Source organism: Castor canadensis, chromosome 1 (assembly GCF_047511655.1).
Source record: "Castor canadensis chromosome 1, mCasCan1.hap1v2, whole genome shotgun sequence".
In the NCBI taxonomy this organism is placed as follows: Eukaryota; Metazoa; Chordata; class Mammalia; order Rodentia; family Castoridae; genus Castor; species Castor canadensis.
Window position 1 is genome coordinate 53,896,772 of NC_133386.1, and position 17,809 is coordinate 53,914,580.

At 42.9% G+C, this 17,809-nt stretch overlaps 1 protein-coding gene across 4 annotated transcripts in view; it reads right to left on the reverse strand.

Annotated features, from left to right (window-relative positions):
• Positions 1-299: 299 nt before the first annotated feature.
• Foxo3 (forkhead box O3) overlaps positions 300-17,809 on the reverse strand; it is a 122,970-nt gene continuing 105,460 nt past the window's right edge. For all 4 annotated transcript variants that reach the window (XM_020186063.2, XM_074077222.1, XM_074077227.1 and 1 more), the window contains one exon: positions 300-5,078. The gene's annotated coding sequence lies outside the window, so the exon portion shown is untranslated. The remainder of the gene's footprint in view (positions 5,079-17,809) is intronic.

A 17,809-nucleotide genomic window follows, 5' to 3' on the forward strand; every position in this document is an offset into this window, starting at 1 on the left:
ACATAAAATCTCCTCTGGGGCTACATGACTCAGTACACACCAAGAGAGGCTATCAGCCAACATGAACAACTCCATAAATCTGTCTTTATTAAATTGTCTGGTTGTGAAGGTCAAAATTGGGCCAGAGAAAAAGTTTACTAGGTTCATTTAGTTGAGAGATCTCATTACTAGTCAGCCCCATGCCTCTCCAGTTTGTGAAGAAATCCCACAGGAAGACCTAGAGATAAACTCAGCCATTTCATGGGGGAAGAAGGGGTCATACATACATACACAAAAGATTTCTTGAAGTAAGACAAGAGTGTCATTGATGCTTTATTTACATGCGTCACCATCTCTTTTACAAACTAGATTAGGGTTTAAATGGAATACACAAGCCAATATCTACAAACACCGAGGAGAGTAAGCACTGCGTCTCCATTTCATTTGGAAAGGGGAAGATTCCCAAATCAAACTGGTTTTGAGCCTTGAGAAGAAGGGTGGCAGGGTTAATTCATGGCAACATGTGGTTAGATAAAATCCTCAGTGACAATGCAGGATGAAGTGTCCACTTTAAAAGAAAGGATGAGGTGCTTTGAACCAAAAGACAAACTGCTTGATTCTTAGGTGTTTGAATATGGCCATGCACCATATCGAATTCTAGTTTGTATGGGGTATGAGCAAGAAATTGAAACAGATAAGACAGTTTTACAGATACTGTATACAGATTTTTTTCCATTCATGCAACTTTTTTTCTTAAAAAAAGTTAAACATGTGAAGCCAAAATGCACAATACATTTTTTTTAATATTCACTAATTTTTCTGGTCCTCCTTCACATCTGTTTACATTTCCCAAGTACATAGTGTGCTGGGACAAGTATACAAGAGAAGACTGATTGCCAGGCAATGAGATAATTTTAGAGAAATAAGTGACCAGACACACAATACTTTAAAAGCAGCCGCACAAATATTTCTGGAGTGTGGCAGAGGCCTTATATAATCAATCATTCATCAAAGAAAAATATGTACAAATAAAACTAAACAAGAGGAAAGTATTCCAACCATCCATTCAACTTGCATAAAATGTTACCCACTTAAGATTCAGATCAAATATCACACACTCTTTTCCATTACTTGTACATCTGCTTTAAGATCTTGTTTGACAGACAATTCCACAAGAACTTCATTCTCCCCTTGTGCCCCGCTCCTCCCCACTGAGGTTCCGGAGGGGCGGCTTTTTCGTACCTCTTTACTGGTGATTGCATTTTTACAAAAAAATTGCTTTTCTTAATTAAAAAAAATTACACCTAATCATATGATGTTCCTCAAATACAGCAAGAAAAAGAAAAGTCAGAGTTCAGAGATGTCAGGGCTTCCTTTATGTTTTTAGAAAAAGGGCAGCACTCTTATTTCCCTCATCAGCCCTTGGCACCAGAATATGGAACAGAGGACTTGCTTTACTCCTGATGGCCTTTTCCAAGAGATTCAAATATTCTTTATTCTTTAAGTGGGTGGAGTTCCTCTGGTAGAGGTGAAGTCTGTCCCTATGATCTTAAAACCATGTACAGGTTTGGAAGCCACCTGGAGTCACACCCTGAGACAAGCATATCTGTCCTGAGTAGTGAGCCATGAAGTCCTATCCTCAGGGTGGGGAAGTGACACACATGATGATGCTAAAAATCAACACCCGAACCACACATGTACTACATGTGTGTGCATGATTCTCCATTAACAGGAGAGGCAGACTTTGGGAAAAAAAATTTACTTTAAATGTGTTTCAGCAATCATTATGTTGCTGAGGCTGCAATGAAGAAAACCAACCTCAGATGCATTCACAGTTAATGGGGTACGCTGAGCCCGGCGCTTGGTCCTCACGCCAGGATAGTGAAGGCTTGTGATAAAGCTCTTTTCTAGCTTTGGTACAAGGTATCAAGTTCTGGAGCCCCAAAGGAACCATGGAACCCCAGAGTGCATGTCTTGCCTTTGATACTAGGTATTCTGCTAACTTCTCATCACCAACTGGGCGGCTCCCTAGGGCAGCTTACCAAGAAGGTCCCTAGGCTGTTGGAGGCGGCCCTGCATAGTCCACATCAGAATTCCAACATCACAGCTGCTGGCCCTGGTCTGGAGGCCATGAGCCATCTGTTAAGATGCTCCAGATCACAGCATTTATAATAAGGGACTCAAGACATTCAGAAAGCTACGTGGTGGCCAACAGTTGGCTCACCCAGAAAGCAGGGTTCCAATATAAGGGACAGAGGGCCCAGGCTATACCTCTGCCTAGCCTGATCACTGTAGAACCTGGCTCATCTAAGGGAGCCTGGCCTCTCTCTGTATAGGGACAGCTGAGGGTGAGGGTGAGGGTGAGGGTGCAGGGGTCCTGGACAGTTTTCCATACCACTCTACATGTGGATGCCGTTGGAGTTATTTTTTTTTATTTTTTATTTATTTACTTTTTTTGGGGGGGTGGTACTAGGGTTTGAACTCAGGGCCTCAACACTTGCTCAGCAGGTGCTGTACCACTTGAGCCACTCTGCCAGCCCCGTTGGAGTTATTAAAGAAAAGAAAATCAAAACATTCCCTCTATTTTCCTGATCTGTTCTGAGGCTGCACTGTCCTCGTACCTACCCCTCTGTCCCTCCCTTAGCTGTTTCAGATTAAATTATAATCTGGTTTTAGGACATTTTGTAAGACATTGTGCCTGAAATCCAACAAATATTAGAAAAGAGGAGAATAAACAAGAAGCTACGTGTCTGAAAGGAATTCAGCATTTTAAAGCTGGAACACATTGGAGGGCTGACTTTCTTGCCCCCTCCATGCAGCTCCCAGCGTCCATATAACTGCATAGGCAAGTAGCTATTTTGTGGTTAGATTGCTTCTTTGATCTCAGGAGAGAAACCTCAGGGCCCTCATGCTGGAAGCACTTGGGATTCTCCCTTGTATCTGGTCTCTTTCAGTCCCTCCTCCTGTCCCCCAGCTGACACTGCCTCTGCTAGTTGTCCTACTCAGGCAGCACCTCTCAAGAAGCCAGAGAGGCAGCCTTCTTTTGCCGATACTAGACAGCTGTGTACAGCAGACTACTAAAGAATCAAGAGAGTGGCTAGCATTATTACAAAGGGATATAGTAGGCAAGTGTGGCTCACTAATAAGCAGACCACATGAATAGAATATATATTTTAAAAAAATCATACATACTTTTAAAATGAAGATTATAAACATGTAGCAGTTTAGAAAGGTGATACACTACAGGTCTACTCTAACCACGATTGCACGACAATGTACAGATCCCATAAAAGGCAGGTGGAAATTAATAGGGCCATCGCTCAAACGTGACCATACAAGCGAGGCAGGAGATGTGTGACAATACCAAATGGAACTCTTATTATGCGAGGAGCTGTGATCACCACTAGTTATCACCCCCAAAGGAGTGATAAAGCACATGTGCAGAAGGAGGCTTCTGGTGGTTGGTGGTGGGTGCAGGGGCTTGTGTGGAACGTTTGTGTTGGTGCCCACTGCCAAGGTGCAAGCATCAGCAAGAACTCAAGCAGGGAAGTCTGTGCTGAAACACTAGCCTGTATTCCTAACACCCATGCACAAGGTTCCATTTCTGTACTGTACATGATAAAATATATTTATACATTTATATGCCTAATGCTTTTTATGCAAAGAAAAGTCTTCATATATCACTTTGGAGAAATATGTATATGCTGTGCTAATCAGAGCATCGTTATACCAATTTCCTATGTACCAAAGGTGTTCCCAACTATTCTGTCTACCAAAGGGGGTAACGAAGGTAATCACACTTTCCAGGTTAAACAGAAAGCACCTATACAGCACCATAACTTTTGAAAACAAAACAAAATGAAATCCATAGAATCAGGAAAGTTAAAAAAAGCTTAAACTGCCTTATCTTGCATTTCCATTGTATCACTTGTATAATTACAACCTAAGCTTATATAAAAAAAATCAGTTTGTATGCTATTGCCTTTCAATCATACACTTCTAGAAGATCAGATTATACACAGCAAGGCTGAAAATAATCAAGGATGTGCATTTCAGAAACAGTGAAGTTAGACCTGCCTTAGCATTGACTCAGTTTCTCTTTACACATTTCTCACTGCAAGATTAATGATTCACCTGTAAGTTCATTTCTTCTGCAAAGCAAAACAGGGCATATTTTTTTCATTTTCTCCTTAAAACTAAATCCTTCAGTGGCATTTGGCAAATGAGTGGACAGCTGAACTGCTTTCTTTCCTGAAAAGATCTAGTTTCTAACCAATAGGTCAACTCTGTACACTGCATTAGCTGAAGAGACTGACAGGAGACCATGGGTCCTACTGACTGGGCAGCTACAGAGCAGGTGCTGGGGGACTCATCTTCAGACCACCCTAACTCAGAACTGGAAACATCTCGGGTTGGATGCTGTGCTCCACTTGTTTTGCCTTTGTGTGGTTCAGTTCTGGACGGGTGCGCACAGCAAACAATTGTGCCATTGTTCAGTTTTTAGAAAAGGATAATTTTCTACCAAACAAAAGAAGAAAGAAAATCCCCCTCTAGTTTATGTAATGTGTTAGTTTATGGAGTTCCATGGGCTCAAAAGCTTGTGACGCCCAAAGCTAGAATGTAACTGGTACAATATTTTCCTTCTGTTTTTAAATTTGCCAGGGGAAGGACGGTTAACATTTTAACAGAAAAATACTGCAAGTTATGTATGTGAAAAACTCAAGAGGATCAAAGGAAAACAAACACAAAAACAACATTTAAAGCATCCCAAAAACCATCGTGATATTAAAACAGCACAGAATCGCCAATAGGGGCTTCACGGTGTGCTCTAAATAAGAGTGGGTGATGCTGACGGGTGCTGTCCTCTGCTGGCAGGTAGCTCACCACCCTCTATGAGGAAGATTTTGCATACTTTATAGAGTTCTGTTCCAAGGGTAAGTGCTTCACCCAGGGTAAGGGGCCGTTAACAGTCTCTGCTGGGTTAGGAAAATGGAGCGGGATTCACAAAGGTGTTAAGCTGTAAACGGTATCACTGTCCACTTGCTGAGAGCAGATTTGGCAAAGGGTTTTCTCTGTAGGTCTTGTGTCAGTTTAAGGGTCTAAAGGAGGAGAAAAGAAAACCAGAGATCACCAAGGGCATTCAAATACGACACAGGCACCCAGGAACCATGCTTCACCAGCCTCCCACTGCTCCCCGCACCTCGGAGCCCAGGGCATACAAAGGAAAGCTGTTTTGCTGTAGGATTTCAAAGGGCAAAGCAAGATGATTACTTACCATATTTCTTATTTTTTCCTTATTACAAAATGTTTCAAACTTGAAAAGCCCAAAGGAAATGGGATCATGCATTTTGAGAAGTTCACAAAGAAAGGCACATTAGGTATGATTTAGCGGGCCCTGGTAAGTTAGGGACATCTGCAGTAAAATGGGGTTTTGTTCTAGACTTTGGGACCTAGGTGTTTCCTGGGACACGGGACTTTCATGCTAAAGCAGGCAAGTTGGTTACCCAAAGGAGACCAGCTATAGCTCTCTAGCTCTCCCTGACTGACAACAGGCAGACTTTGCATCAGTACACTGGTACCAGGAGAGGTGACATGGTCCCTTCTTACAGGAGCTTAGTAACCTAACCACAGGTGGTGGGAAATAAGAGGAGCAAGCCATCTCTAAGTAGGCTGTCTTATGAACTTAACTTTTGCATTAAGAATCTGCAGAGAAAAAAAAAGTGTGTAACACACACAAAGCCTAGCAAATTCCCCACAAAACATCCTGTTAACAACTAACGACATTATTATTTTGTCACTAATAATCTTTGATGGAAAGGTACAGCAAGGGTCTTCCCAGAGCATCTGAATTTAGACAAGTCTTACCAAACCACATGGGACCACTGAGCCCAGAAAAGTTAAAGAGGATCAACAAAGTCCACTCAGAGAGGACTAGATAAAGGAACTGACCTGCCAGGCCTTGAGACATAAGATCTTTTGTTTATGAAGACAGCACTGGCTGTCATGGTAGTTTAAAAAAAAAAAAAAAAGGCTCCAGGCCAAGAATGGGTAGAAAAGTGGCAGTGGAGCATCATAAGCTCCACATCTTAAGTAATGAAAATGCATCATTGTTCCACACACAATGAGGTACATATACCCACTCTCCACCTTAGAGGCGATGTATGTTCCTTTGGAATTTCCACCAGTGTTCTTGTGACTTGGTCTTTGGGGCTATCTTATCTTTCATTACCAACATTTGCAAAGACAGCAGGATTTAGTATTCAGAATGGCACACACCTGTGTCGTATTTACCTTTTCTATAGAGAAGGTGGTAGGTTGTTTTACTGGAGGCAGATACAATAAAGGAAGACAACTAGATCCTTCTTCCCATGGATCCCTAATATTTAATATCCTTGGCTTAAGGGTTTTTTGGGGGGTGTTCTCTGCTCTGGAAAGCAACTGGACTATAAAATAATGGCTAATTACTTTCAGAGGGAGGAAAAAGCTAAAGGAAATCTTACACCTCAGTAACTGTAAGGAATCTGGCCTGTTAGAACTGGTGATGTTCTTAGTCCTCTACCAGGACCCCCAAAGCATGATCAGACAGGTGGCTCACAGATAAAGTCCTCTGAAGGGGACTTGGTTTTTTCCTTCACAATAACACTTAATAAATCACAACCTAGTATCACTATGCAATTAGTCATCAGTGCACTATAGTCCCTAAGTCCCGATTCTGACTTTCTGTAAGTGCCAAGGGAGAAGTGGCAAGGTATTACCTAATTCAGACCCCTCCCCAGTTCCCTTTGGTGTTAATTATTCTGCTGCGGAAACAGTGCATAACGGAAAAGTGACACATTTCATTCCCCAAGCAGAGGCAGAGCTACAGTTTGCTGTGCTGCTAGGTTGGCCCAATGTGGGAGGGGAGGAGCCAGAGGGCGCCTAGGCACCCTGGACATGGCATCATCTGAGCAAGACAGGCCATCAGCTCTGAAATCAGGTGGAAGAGACCCACCAAGAACAGTCTAAATCCACACCAACAATCCCCAGGCCACACACCTATTCCCTTAGCAAAAGGTCCAAAATCTTCTGGGAACGTCATCATTAAAAAGCAGATGTGCTAATCATCACTCTTTCCTTTCTGCAGAATGCGGTAGGGTGGGGCAACCTATGATGCTATGTCCTGGAGCATCCTCCAGGGTCTCAGGCAATGCCTTCTTGGGGAGGCTTGTGCAGGAAGATGCCTCCATGCCTATGGTTGAGCCACCAGGGCCAGACTTGGGGTAAGCAGCAGCTCCTACAAAAGGCACATTTAATACAGAAACACTCACTCCACACAACCGAAAGGTCCCTGGTTTTCTCTGTGATAGAAGGAAAACAGACTATACAATATCTTGAAAGCATAAAGGAACCAGATAAATGCCAAACAGAAATATAGTCACCCTTCTAAGAGGAACACCAGGATCACGACTCAGGCTGAAGACCCAGGAAATAAAAATAGCCCTACAGAAAAGCAGTAACTCTTCAGTCTTAGGCTTTGAATGGCTCTTCTGCAGCTCACTGTTTGCACATGTTATCTGCCTCTATCAAGCACGGAAAGAGTGGATCAACTACTGAGCTGGGAGTTCAACGGTGCTTGGCTGGGGTACAAGTTTCATGGATTTTAAGGACGCTCACATCACTCTCACATGGATTAAAGTATGGCCCTTTAGTTAACTGTGAGGCTTATGTGTGTGTTGATGCCCCTGTAGTTTAAAAATGTATCAGATTAAGCAAAGCTTTTGGAAGGAAAAGGAAGTAGATAGCTGACACAACTACAGCTGTTGCTTTGCAGTTACTAGGCGATACACCGATTAACGATGAGTACGAAACCGTTGCCTTGTCTCATCAGTGACTTCCATCAAGAGGGAGAAGATGCCTCCCCCATCCCTTTTCCTCCCTGCTCAAAAAGTAAGTTTGAATCAGGCTGTTGATGAACATGAAATGGGGAGACCAAATAAACGAAGAGGCGCGGCCTAAAAATATCTGTGGATGCCGTCATCTGGTCTCTGGTGAGAGTCAGTCCTTCTGTAATCCTGGCATCTGTAGGGAAGACAAGTTTCTGCCTAATTATCACCACTAAGTCACATGACGGTCTAAGAAGGGAGACGCCTCCAACACGACACCAAACATAACCACCCAATCAACTGGGATCTGGGCATGGACCGTAACTGTTCCCACTGCTATCCTCCCACAGCTAAACTCCATGCGAGAAGCATGCATTGTCAGCAGGGTTTTTATCTTCTTTGCAGAGAAGGAATGAAGACACCAACACTAACCATGGAAGAAAAAGAGACTGTAAGATGAAACTCTCACGCTCACAAATCTGTGAAGATTATCAACCACTTTCCTGGCAGAATTTTAATTATTTAGAGAAAAGTCAGCCTGAAAAACAAAATTAAAGTGAAACACCACTTTCTTCATGCTTTAAAAATAAGGACAATTTAAACAAAACCTGAACTCCCAGGACAAGCTGGGGACTAAATATAGAACACTCAGAATAGAAAAGAATGGATTCTTCAATCTGATGGGGTAGTCTCAAATGGAATTCAGAGAAGAGGTGTGGGCTTCAGGGCTTGAACATTTTCGCCAAGCACAGAGCAACAAACTCCCACCTGCCACCATCTCTGCTTTACTCCCAGAAGGACTGAAGGAACACCAATCTATCAGGAGCTACAGTCATCTGCTGGCTTCCACCAAGGCCTTTAGAGATGGTGTCACTCTAGAAAAAACATTTTTGTGGTTCTCAGGTTAGTAGCCACATCCACTTTTGAAACACCAAAATGACAGTACATTCTGTAGAATTCATTTCCACAGGCCCTAACACAGCATAGGAAAATAGGCTAACACTGCCTTGGTCATTTTTCATTACTTTCTAGGTTGGAAGGGGTGAGGAAGAAGATCCTGTGACATTCATGAAAATCAGTCTGATGTGATGGCAGGGTCCGGGCTGATGCAAATTCAGTCCTGAGCCTATGATGTTGGCTATACAGGGTCATCTTGTATGTCTGCCAGAGGGACTTAGGAAGTACAGCTGTGCAAAGGTTCATTTTGGTAAATGCTGTCAACTTGCCATGTTAGGCACTGAATAGTTTATAGTGGAAAAAGAACAGGTAAGGAAGTCAGTGTCAGGCTGGAGTCCAGGTTTCTGTTCAGTTGGGAAGCCTCCTGAAAGGAAAGTCAAATTTCCAGGAAACCAGGACTCTGGCTCTGGTTCTTTCTACTGGGTGAGTAAACATGGAGAAGGTGAAGATGTTATAGGAAAGCCTAGAACCAGAAGCTTTTAATGGCAAAGGGGACATTCAACATAATATGGAAAGGCAATTATACACACTATTAAAAAAAAAAAAAAGAAAGCTCAGTGTACATAAAAGCAACACCTGACTTGGGGAAAGTGCTGCTGCTGTGCTGCCTCCAAGGAAGGCCCAGTTTCTCAGGTGTCAGCTAAAGATTTTCTGAGAACTACAGACAGGTCCCTCAAGAGTCTTTGCCTCCAGGACACTGGGAGACCTGGACCTGTCCTAGCCTGCCCTACTGGCCAGCCTTTGGGCTATGCTCAGAAGGGGAAAGAGAGAAGTGGCTATCCTAGCCCCTCACATTTGAGAGACAATGAGCTGTGCAGAGGATTACTGAGGGCTAAAATAAGTTCAGCAAGAAGACCTTCTTTTCCTTGACCTGGTGCAGGGATCAGGTTAACCTATATTCTCCACAGCAGAAATACGACAGAGCTGATTTACTGTTGATAGCAAAGTTGTAACAACTTCATTTATTATTAATTGTTCAAGCTATAAAGGATAGTATGTTACATTTGGGCTTTTATTCTCACAAATCCTTTATGGGGCATTTAGATTCTCTCTGGAGTAGGGGTTAATTAAGTTTAATTATAACACCCACAAACAGTAGCTGGCAAAGACCTGTGGGGTCAAGTTCTACTATCCTCGTCCACACTTTATATCCCAATGCTACCGGGAAGAAGGCCTCTGTTTGTCCAGTGTGTTGCATTCAGGGACACTGCCTGGCCTGCTGTTCTCTCCATCTGTGTGAATCATCTCCACACTCAGATGGCTTCTCCACCCCACCTTCCCTGGGCTGACCTCTTCTGAACGCCCATGCCTTGCACCTGATAATTTACTGCCTAGAATGGCCACTTCTTCATGGACTTTGAGCTCCCAATATCTGAATTCCCTGAAATGGGGCAAAGTCTTTAAATAAACTTAAACACTTAGAAGGTGTTTGCTATTTTAACAGCACTATCTTGTTCTCAAGCAGCATTTATTCCAGTGAGGGAAACAAAATTTCCTCAATGTTCCATGTAGTCTGGAAAGTTGAAAGCACAAAGTAGGTACACAGTAAATGTTGGCTGAATAAATGAACAAGCCATCCTCCTGAAAGAACTGTTTCCTCTCTGTCCTGTTGCTTCTACAACTTACTTCTATTTGCCAAGAGTAACTCTCACTGGAGCCCAGGAAGAACTCACTACTTGTGGGACAGGATATAAGGTCTGTAATGTTTTTTGGAGGGGAAGATGGTTTCCAATTAAATTTCTAAAGTTCTTACTTCTTATAACATGAAATCAACACCAGGTATGTTTTTAACATTCAACTGCTTCTTCAGTATTTAAGAATTAGCCTTCTTCTCTCTTTTCTGTATATACCACTATACACACCCTTTATCACCATCCACTCAGATTCCCAGGTTAAGAGTCCTACTCCTCTAAGTCTCAAGATGCTACCAAAACAAAAGGGAACTCACATCCGGGAGGACATGCTTACAGCCATAAGCCGTGACCTGAATATCTCTGTTTTCCTTTACAGGGTGTGACACCATCCTGTGCTACTCTTCCCTGCATTTACTGGGGCCTGTGAGGTAACTAGGAGTGAATGATGGGAGTGTGCAGACTGGGATGCCCCAGATATCCTGAGGGTGGGTGGAAGTGGAGGTGTAGTCTCCACCCCATCAAAGGGTCCAGCTGTCAAGTATAAGGGGTGGGGGCTCCAAGTCTTTTTTTTCCTACTTTAAATATATATGGGGTTTTAAGAGACAACCTGATTTTCTAAGTAATTCTGAAACTGACAACACGAAATCAGCTCTGAGTTCCACAGATAGTTCAAACCACTCATCCACCTATGGAGTATGACCAGAATATAAACATGACACAGATCATGACCAGGAAGCAAGTGTCAGTCACATCAGTAGAAAAGAGGAAGGAAACCAAGAGGGAGCTGAAAGGAGAGACTCGAGGGTGACTCTGAGACTGAGGGGGACCAAAGGAGAGTCCTGGGTCAATGAGTGAGGTAAATCTGGGTTTATGTGGTCAGGTGGCCCACATCTGGCTGCCCCAGCACTGGGTGAGAAGTACCAGGGTTCCCTACATGGAGCTCCCCACCCCAGCCAGCAGGACAGCCTGAGTGGAAGTTGGCTGGGGACAGGCAGAAAGTGCTTTGGCTGAGGTACTCAGTGGCAGATGGCATTTTCAGTCAAGCATAAGGGCCACCTTCTAACAGGTCTATCAATCAACACATTTTCTGACTATTTATAACTATGTGAAGCTGTATGGCTTTCTGGTCACTTCTGAACAAATGACCAATGTATGTTCCAATTAATTACACTGGCTTGTACACAAACAGAAGTCTAGTGGCAAGGGAGGGATAATTTTTTGAGCAGTACTGGGGTTTGCACTTGGGCCTTGTGCTTGCTTGCCAGGCACTCTATCACTTGAGACACTCGGTGGAAATTAATTTAGAATTTTGACCTCAGAATACTTAGACTCCTACCTCTGACCTTCTCTTCCTGGACACAAATTTCCCCCAAGGAATCAAGTCAAACATTCTACACAGACACGATACTTAAAATAAAAAATCTTATGACCCAGACTTCTTTCATCAGGGGGACAGGGAAGGAATTGGGAGGGACATACTGACACACAAACCTTCAATCAAACTGAGACTGGCAATTAAGATCAATCCTTCAGAAACACTGGAATTACCCTGAGACTTCATAACTAAGTGATTCCCATCCTCTAAGAAATGTCATGGATCTTAAGCAAAAAGAAGGTTACTAAACAAATAGAAGATCAAGAATTGGAGTAAGGTCTGTGTCTCTTCCTGGGAGTGAATAAACACCAGAGGAACGCCAGCCTGTCAGTCCTTACAGAGTGGTGCATATCAGACCTGGCCTACTGCTGCTCCCTGAAGGGGAAGCACCTGGAGAAAGACATCCTCATCCCTCAGGTTTACAGTGACTGAATTTCTTACACTCCAAATTGTGTCATAAGGGATAATCACTGGCTTTTCAGAGATCCAAGGCCAGACCACTCCTAGCATCAGGCCTGTATGTGGCAATCTTTCTGCTTCCAAGAAAGCCCAGGAGGACTGGGAGCATGGCCTGGGACACCTGGCAGTGGGAGGACGTTGATGAGAGATCCAGGAGATAAGAGCCTTGGGAGTGGCTCAGGTGGAGGCTCTGGGGGCTGAGGAAAGACAGGTGAGGCTTCTCCCTCAGTAGCCTGGCTACTACCTCTGTGGACATCAACAGGACCCTAGGGAGAGATAAGGCCATACAGCCAGGCTGCTCAGGCACTCCTTTAAAGATGCTAATGGAATGCTTTGGGTACCACATATAACTTCATCAATCCACCTGCAACAGAGGCACCCTTTGAAAGTAGAAAATGCTGGCCTACCAGGTACCCTCAAATTGGTAAACAGAACTACTAGGGAACACTTGTCTCCAGATAGCAAGGGTTTTACCCAACTTGCAAGTGCTTTTCTTAATGCAAAGAATCCAGACTGATTATAGTTTGCAGAGGAAAGTAGTTAGTGTACCAATAGTAAGACTGGCCTACTGCTTCCTATATTTTGCATTAATTTCTGAGAGTATTTAAAAATCACAATAAACATTAAGTAAGTTTTTTAAAAAAGTTGACAAAAACCAGTAACCCATATTGGAACTAGTCTTTGGAAGAATTAACCCTTCAAGGAAGTTTAAATTTTAATCCCATTTTACAGATAAGCAAATTGAGACTCAGAGATGAGACATTAAATGGCCATGAAAATATAGCAGCCTCTGCTCCAAATCCATAGTCGCTCTGTCATACCACAGAGCCTCACTCAACTCCAAGGGAGCTCCAGGGAAGCTTTTAAATCCACAGTTCCCCTCAGAGTAGAGCTCCAGGGACAGCATGCAGACAGAAGTGGATGGTTTGCTCATGTCCAATGAAGGAACTAGCTCTAGAAACCAAACATAAACTAAAGCAAAGGTCCTACTGGGCTTTTAACAGAAACCAGCATCTGGATCCAGTATGAACTGTGGCCTATTCAGACAGAGCTCCTAAAGAAGTAGGGTCTGCATCTTTTTTTTCACCCCAAAGATACAAGGGAGTGGAGTCCTTTATAATTTTTTTTGTGGGGGTGGGACTGGGGTTTGAACTCAGTTTCATTTTTGCAAAGCAGGTGCTCTACTACTTGAGCCACACCTCCAGTCCATTTTTCTCTGGTTATTTTGGAGATGGGGGTATCAAGAACTATTTGTCCAGGCTGGCTTGAACCACGATCCTCTTGATTTCATCCTCCTAGGTAGCTAGGATTACAGGTGTGAGTCACCTGAGCCTAGCAGGAGTATAGCCCTTTAAAGCAGGGTTGTCCAAGAAACTCAGGCATGTTAAGGTTGCTGCACTACTGGGTCCTTTGCTCTAACCTTACATGTAAGGCAGTTTTTCACTCTAAGACAAATGGTCACCTGCACTGCCACCACCTTTTCAACCAGACCATGCATCCTTTGAGGGTGAGACCTTATTTGATTCATCTCTAGCCCTTGTGCCCAGCAAGCACTCAAATACACTTCACTTAGTTTTAAGCATTTCTACCAGTCTGTCACACTGCCAACAAGAAAGAAGAATTAAGGAAGGGTACTGGGGTGTTATTCAAGAGGCAGATCACTTGCCTAGCAAGCATGAGGCCCTGGGTTCAATCCCCGTACCAGGAAAAAGGAAAAAGGACAAGAATCCATAGTCCTCAGGAGGGTTGCTGACCTCTAGCAACACTCTGGAAGGATTTTCTTAAGGGGGTTCCTTAGCACAATGATCCTGTTGTTTCTTGAAGAAAAATGATTTGATTCAGGTGTCAAATAAATTTAGGAAACTGTAGATGACATATCCTGCCCTATGTACATTAACTTTTTAAGGCTTTAAGAAGTCCTCTTGTAAGTAATCCAATTCTCGCATTTCCCAAATGCATTTGATCACAGGATCCATTTTCTATGACATGCTCATGAACAGCTTAAGGTCAGGTATCCTGCAAAAAATTGTGAGGAACACTAACCTGTGTGATCTCTAAACATCTCACATGTCACTACTTCATGAAACAAATTTTTAATTCATTTTAGTTTCTGGAAGTTTAAATTTCCAAACACTTTGGAGAATGGGGTAAAGTAAGACTGAGATCAAATGAACATATCAACAAAAACAGGGCAAAGTGGGTGATGTCTCTTGCAAGGTGGAGAAACTACCTCAGAATAAAATCCAACCTGTGTCTCCAAGTCCAGGAAGAAAAAGCAGTCAGCAACTGTCCTCCTTTGCTCACTCAGGGCCAGGGAGGACCTGGGCAGATAATTTCTGCAGCCACAGCAGAAGTGGCCCCCAGTAAGTCCCTCTCTCCCTTCTACACATAGAAGGGTAGGCCTGTGAGAAGCACAGGTGGCCCTTGGGGAAGCCACCACTTACAGAAAATGCTATTGATAAGACATCGACTGTTGAACATTGTGAATACTCTAAAAAAGAAGAAAACTCTAAAAAAGAAGTTCACAAAAATTACATGTAGCAATTCTAGTAATTTTTACCCATTTATGGTCCACATAAGCTCCACGGCCAAAAGAGACTTCACCAGAGCCATTTAGAAATGTAGCTGTCTGAGGTGGGCACGTCTCAGAATTGATCCCCACGCTCAGCAGGCTGGACAGAGGCGAAGCACAGGTATGTGATAAAAACCAATCAGTCCAGTAACAGCAGTGTCTGCACTGGGTGCCACTGCTTTCCAGGGAAAATAATGCATGTACAGTGTACTTGCTTTTGCAAAGAAGCCCCTTTTCATGGCTGCATCAATTCCTCTTTACTTTTATCAACACTAAAAATGATCCAGTCACTCTCTCAAGGTGGGACTTTAGACTTTTTTTGGTGGTACTGGGGCTTGAACTTGGGACTTTGACCTTTTTAAAAAGATAAAAATAAAGACCCCTGTAGATGAGGAAAGAACTTATGGATTTACATCTTTCAATATCAAAACTAAGGTGAGACACACACCAAACTCAAGAGGGCTCACTACAAGCTCGGGTAGCAGCCACCACGTCAGCTCAGCTCACTGCCATTTCTGTCACCAGTGTGTATGTGCAGCCTAGAGGAGACAATGCCCTGGCACTCACAAAAGGTATGACTATTTTTTATTTTGCAGACAGACCCATAAGTCAAAGGATTTTACCCATGTCCTAAAATGAATGCCATGTAAGAGACTCCAAGCTCTCAATATGGTGCTCCAGCAAGATGTCAACTGGACAGAGCTGCTCCATTAACACAACAAGAATGTTCCCAGGCCAGTGAGCCTTAAGTCAGTCCAGAGAACTACTAAAACAAAGGCAAACCAAGAGCTCTCTCAGAACAGAACAGTTCCTGGGAAGCTGGGATGCTTAATTTGGTGGAAGTGAGATCTGAAACTCTGACCTTAGGCCTGTTTTCCAAATGTAAGAGAGTCTTCAGTGAAGTGATAGATATAAGCTAAGCTTAAAAGTACACGTTACACACACACACACTTCGGGTCACTCACTGTTGAAAGGAACTCATTGCAAAGTACTCAAAAGGTGGACTCCCTCGGCCTGCATTGTCCTGAGGATGTTTCCTCTTTTGCCCTGTGGTCATACTGAGCTAACTGATTTTAGGAAAACTTGGTAACTTTTGTTTTGTTGAGATAGGATTTTCCAGTTTAGCCCAGGCTGGCCTCAAGCTCCCGGTCCTCCTGCCTCAGCCTCCTGAGTGATGGGAGTGCTAGGATTACAGGAGAGTAGCATCACAGCTGGCTGTAACTTTTCATTTTTAATTGAAGAAATATCCTCTCAAATCAACCTTCACTCAAAATGTTCTGAGAAAAAGGTTATTAAACGACCCTAACTTCATTAGGACATAATCATGAAAAGTATTAAACCCAAAGTAGCAATTTATCATTATCAAAATAATAACTCATCAAATAATAATTAAAACTCTATGTATTTAAATCTCCCTTAACAGATTTCTGTACTATCTTTAATCAATAGAGACATACATGCCTGCTATTCAAATGAAAGGGAAATGTACACTTGAAATATCAGACAAAAACTGACAGCACATTTTCTTTGAACTCATTTGCTCCACCAAACTAGGAAGTGACCTCCTTAAAACAACAGTCAAATTTAAACTCTCTTGTGTCTTTAGAAGCCACAATCATATTTCTCTTCTTTAAGACGACAAACCATTTATTCTTCCAAAAGCCAAATATCTACATTTCTAAATACCAGCCTAAGCCCTGGTATGGTGTTGAACTGGCTGGCATGGAAGCACTGTCACCCTATTTAGCTTCCATTACAGCCTTTTTACCAGCTCAAGGGCTATTAAATGACAGAGCAGATGTCTGAATTTCATTAGGGGCCTGCTCTGCCTGGGAAAGTCGAGCCACTTTAACCTACAACACTCTTGACATCCCCTTTCTACAGCTACTCAGGACTTCAGTGAGCTCACCATAGGAGACCCTTATAATTCCTTCACCATGGAGAGGGTTAACAAGCCTGGGTTTGATGGCTTTGAATTCCTTTTCTCTTTCACACCATTTAAAGAAGTGGCTAAGCAGCTTGTTGAGTCTGAAGTTTTAAGAAGAAAAAACACAGAGCTGGGGCACAGAGCAGAGCCTTTTAGCATAGGGGTGTCTGAGGCTCAAACCCCTTGGCAGAAGGCCCCAGAGTTTTCCTCACTTCTTGAGAAGGACAATTCCAGGGAAAACTTGTGTATTACCTGATACCTGGGCTAAGTTCAGAGTGTACCTCCTATTTTTTTTTCTTTTTACCATTTAGAGAATACAGAAAGAACTACTATGGCTCAAGCCATTTAAGAAATGGCTGAGTACATGGGTACACATGCACAGAGTTTCATACTGAAATCCCTCCATTATAAATGTATGCCAATGTAGAACTAAAATAAAAACTTTAAAAAATGGCTGGTGGTATGACTCAAGTGTTTGAGTAAGTGCAAGGCCCTGAGTTCAAACCCCAGGAACCAACTCCACCCCTTCTCAAAAAAAAAAAAAAAAAGTAGATAGAGACCTAAAAAATGATATAAAAAAATCAAATTTAAAAAAAAAAAGGAAGAAATGGCTGGGGTCTAGTGTTGTGGCCTTGGGAAATCTATTTATCCTTTCTGGGCTTCGTGCTTGCTCATATCTGTCAGTCAGTCAGTATGTTCACCTAATTGCACTGAACGTATTTCAATTCACTGTAGCTTTTTATTTTATTTATTCATTCATTCACTTTTTGCAGTACTGGGACTTGAACTCAGGAGCCTACACCTTGAGCCACTCCACCAGCCCCTTATTTGTGAAGGGTTTTTCGAGATAGGGTCTTGCCAACTATTTGCCTGGGCTGGCTTCAAACTGCAGTCCTTCTGATCTCTGCTTCCTGAGAAGCTAGGATTACAGGCATGAGCCACCAGTGCCCGGCTGTAACATTTTAATAAAGTAACTTCACATTTCTTTTGGATTCTTGCAATAACCCTTTGGAGTAGCAACAGCCATCATCCTCACTTTACAAA